Consider the following 4,692-nt stretch of genomic DNA (forward strand, 5'->3'; position numbering starts at 1 on the left):
AAAATAGAATTATTGAAAGAAAGCACAAACACTTACCTGAGACAGCTAGAGCCTTGATGTACCAGTCTAAGCTACCAACAAAATTTTGGGAAGATTGTATTTTAACAGCCACATATTTGATAAACAGATTTTCCTCCACCATCTTACATAAAAAATCTCCATTTGAAGTGCTTTATGGCAAGTTGCCCTCTTATTCACATCTTAAGCCTTTTGGGTGTCTTTGTTACGCAAATGTGCCTAAATGTGAGAGAAATAAGTTTGATCAAAGAGTTGTACCTTGTATTTTTATTGGTTATCCATTTGGTAAGAAAGGTTACAAGTTGTACAACTTATCCACCAAGTGTATCTAGGGGTGGGCATGATACCGACCGAATCAAAAAAACCGGCCGAACCGATAATTTCAGTTTATTCGGTTTCGGTTTTTTGGTTTATTCGGTCGGTTTACGGTTTATAGTTTTAAAAAGTTCGGTGTTCGATTCGATTTTCGGTGTTCGGTTCGGTTTTTGGTTAAACTGAAAAAACGAATTTAGTTACCAATTTTTTGACTCTCTAGTTTAACATATAACTCCACACACTTAATTCTCATTTTATTTAACGTTTCCGTACATAGTTGATATATTAATTGGCCTCTCATATCATTCCGTAACTAAAGTCTAAAAATCATTAGAAAAGAAAACGAACTCACGTTATAAGAGAAACCTTTACTTTAGCAACTAGAGAGAAGATAGTAAGAGGATAAGTTGGTAAGTAGAGGCAAAAGCAAATTACAGTAATATGTATAGCTCCACCCCAGAACCTGTATCTAATTATCTTGACAAAGGAATAAATGGATTTGTCTTATACTAAGAAAAAGACCAAAATAAAAAAAGGAAGAACACTCATAAAACCTAGCATCAGTTGACAATAACATTACTTCATGAATGAAGTATATATATTGCCGCAAACTTTTAAATTCCATATATGGACAAACATAAATGAAGTTTACTTTATATTGGATCATTCATAATAAATAAAATTAATTAGTAACCCAAAAAAATAAATCATGTCCCAAACTCTTTAGTTAAGTTGGGCTTCCATAACTCTTGCATAAAGATTCTTATCTTTTTAGTGTATTTGATGGGATTTTTTTTTTTTGTCTTTTTCTGTCAACATGTAATCTATTTTCGTTGTTTAGTTATTTTTGCCATGGCTTGAAACCGAAAAACCGAATCGATTAAACTGAACCGAACATGAATAGACTGAACCAAAGTTATTATGGTTCGGTTTTGGTTATTAAAATCATAAACTGAAAATTGAATAAACCGAACCGAAATTATACAAAACCGAACCAAACCGACCGATGCCCACCCCTAAGTGTATCCTTGTCTCCAGGGATGTATTATTTCATGAATCTGTCTTCCCTTTCATGTTATCTTCTTCTTTCTCTTCCAGATGCCTTCCCTGCCTTAGTGATGTACCTATTTCACATGTTGTTGGTGATCCTCTTTTATATACTGATCATCCACATTCCTCTCTTGTTAATACACCTTCTCCTAATAATCCACCTTCTGCTTTTCCTCATACTACTGTTATTCCTTCTGGTCTTCCCTCTACATCTGCTCCTTCATGCTCTTACTCTCTCCCTGCACCTAGAAAGAGCAACAGAAATAAAACCTTACCCTCTCATATTAGTGATTTTGTTGTGCAACTTCCTCCTTTCATTTTAAGCTCCACTACTTTATCCCTCTCTGTTGCACACACAACTGCAATTGAGCCTCATTCTTATTCTCAGGTAGCTACCAGTTTAGTTTGGCAGGAAGCCATGAGAAAAGAATTTGAGCCCTTAGAAGCTAATAACACTTGGTCCATAGTTGAATTGCCTAAGGGTAAGAAGCCTATTGGGTATAAATGGGTGTATAAAATTAAGTACAAGGTTGATGAGAATGTAGAAAGATATAAGGCAATGTTGGTAGTAAGGGGTGATACACAAGTTGAAGGAATTGACTTTCATGAAACATTTTTTCCGGTTGTCAAAATGTGTACTATTAGGTGCTTAGTTGCTTTTGCCATTAAGAAAGGGTGGTTTTTGTATTAGTTAGATGTGAATAATACCTTTCTTCATGGGGATTTAGATGAAGATGTGTATATGAAGCTTCACCAAGACCTCACAGTTGTTTCCTCTTCTCAATTTGCTTCTCCTTTGGTTTGTAAGTTGCAAAAGTCTCTTTATGGCTTAAGGCAAGCCTCTAGGCAATGGTATGCGGGGTTATACACATTCCTTAAACGATTACTCCCTTTTTATTAAAAGGTCAGATTCCTCTACTGTGTTTCTTGTTGTCTATGTAGACGACATTATTCTCACTAGGGATGATCCTCAAGAGATCACTGCCATAAAAATATTTTTAGATGATCAATTTAAAATAAAAGACTTAGGATTACTCAACTACTTTGTGGGAATTTAGTTGTTGTATGTTTCTTCTGGGTTGCTTCTTCATCAGAAGAAATTTGTTTGTGAACTAGTTGCTGAATATGGATGTTCTGATGCTTCTGCTGTCTCTTCTCTACTTGAGCTATGTATTAAACTCAAATCTGATGTTAGGGACTTGCTGCCCAAGCCTGAATCCTATAGATGTTGGATGGTAAATTGAATTTTCTCACTCATACTAGACCAGATTTATGCTTTGCCGTCCAACACTTGAGTCAGTTCCTTAAATCACATCGCGTGCCACATATGACTGTTGCCTTACATGTTTTAAGGTATTTGAAAGGTACACCTGATGTTGGGGTTTATCTCAATGGTTCTTCTGACTTCTCTGTACAAGCTTTTTGTGACAGTGATTGGGCTTGCTGCCCTAACTCGTGCAGATCAGTTTCTGGTTTTTGTGTGTCTTTAGGGGGTAGTTTGATTAACTGAAAATCCAAGAAACAAGCTGTCGTCTCCTTGTCTTTTGTCGAGGAAGAATATCGGGCCATGAGTAAAGTGGTGGCTGATCTTGCATGATTGGTTCGTTTGTTGGCAGATTTGGGTCTTCATCTGTCCAGTTCTATCCCTATTTTTTATAACAGTTTGGCTGCCCTCCACATTGCTAAAACCTCTGCTTTCCATGAGCGCACGAAACATATCGAGTTTGATTGCCACTTCATTCGCACAAAGTTGGCAGATGGTCTTATTTCCTTACATCATGTTCCTACATCTTCTCAACTTGCTGATATATTTACTAAGTGTTTGGCAGGTGGACAACACAGGTTGCTGCTTGGCAAGTTGGGCGTGTTACCACCCTCCAACTTGAGGGGGTGTTGGAGTTAGCTGATTTGGACTTTGTTCATAGTTGAGTTAGAATGAGGTGTTTGGCCTGTTAGCCCAGTTGTATTTATTAGTAGATCCAGCCCATTTCCTTTTTCTCTTTGGTTGTTGTATTTTCCATTCTAGCCCAATATTTTGTACATTTTTTTACTTAGAGAAGAATAAGAAAACTCTTTCGAAGCTTCTCTGTAAACATGAACCCTAAACTCGAACTTTTTCATTTCGGTTCGATATGCAAATCCTAATAATTATTACGAAACAAGCTTACAACCAACAACCAAAACATACTAAAACTTCACTAGCAGTACATGAATATGCAAATTAATGAAACAGGTTTCTCACAAGCCCTCAGTGTAAGTGACACCAGTAGATTTCAACCATACTCCTCCTTGAATCAGCTGACCCACTATGAATTTCGTCGCCTCTGAAGCACTTAAAACATGATAACCAGGATAATTCACTCTCTTACTAGTTCCAGCTCCAGGTTCTTTGTTCATTTACTCACTAAGGAAAAATCGCCATCCCATATTGACCAACCTTCTAGATCAATATGGTCTCAAATATTAGACTGCATAAATACAGTTCGTGAGTACGCTTTCCGTGGACGGCCCAAATATGTCTTAACCGAACCTTTCACTGGTGCAAGGTCTGAGCTAGCAATAATATTACAATTTTGGATTGAATTTCCTGTATTTTGGTTTGGATCTTCACGACCTTGAGCTGTAACCATGTTCTTTTGTCCAGGCCTGGGCTTTCGTCCTGCGATTTTTGGAGTTTTGGAGCACAACTGTAACATTACCAAAGATGAAATCAACAGTGCCAGTGATGTAACAATCTCTATAGAATTGACGAAGGTTGTGAGTGTAGATGGTGTCTTGGAATGCATCTATTTTGCAATGATTGAGGACTGATTGATCTGCTCCTACACGAAGCGCCACTGCTTGGTGTTTTGCTGCTCCTGCCATGTTTTGAAACTGCAGATCTTGGTCTATGAATCCATCCCCAGCACGAAGGGTGATGGTGTGCCATTGCATTTCTATTATCATGCTTTTGTGTTATTGCGAGTTCATGGCACGAAGGGTGTTTTCGTGCTAGTGAGGATGAGGGACATGCATTATATTGTGATATTCGTTTTCTTGCAGATATCTTCATGTCCTTACCTTGAATTGTCACTGTCGTACTCACGGTTCTTATGTGACTTGTCATTAAAGCCTTGTTCTTGTTCTTTATCTTATTTGTCATTGTGACACTTATGCCTTCTACTTACTTAACTTGTAAATATCATGCCTACTTCCCGTTGTTATAATAGTTGAAGTCACATTCCTTTTTCCTAATTGTTGCCATTACCTTTATGCTTTCCGCCTAGTTTGTTACTGATGTCCTTATGTACATTCTCATTCATTATTACC

At 37.4% G+C, this 4,692-nt stretch overlaps 1 pseudogene; it reads right to left on the reverse strand.

Moving 5' to 3' along the window:
- Window positions 1-3,536: 3,536 nt before the first annotated feature.
- On the reverse strand, window positions 3,537-4,317 carry LOC107766158 (pectinesterase/pectinesterase inhibitor 18-like; annotated as a pseudogene).
- Window positions 4,318-4,692: the final 375 nt, after the last annotated feature.

This window comes from Nicotiana tabacum, chromosome 17 (assembly GCF_000715075.1).
Source record: "Nicotiana tabacum cultivar K326 chromosome 17, ASM71507v2, whole genome shotgun sequence".
NCBI lineage: Eukaryota > Viridiplantae > Streptophyta > Magnoliopsida > Solanales > Solanaceae > Nicotiana > Nicotiana tabacum.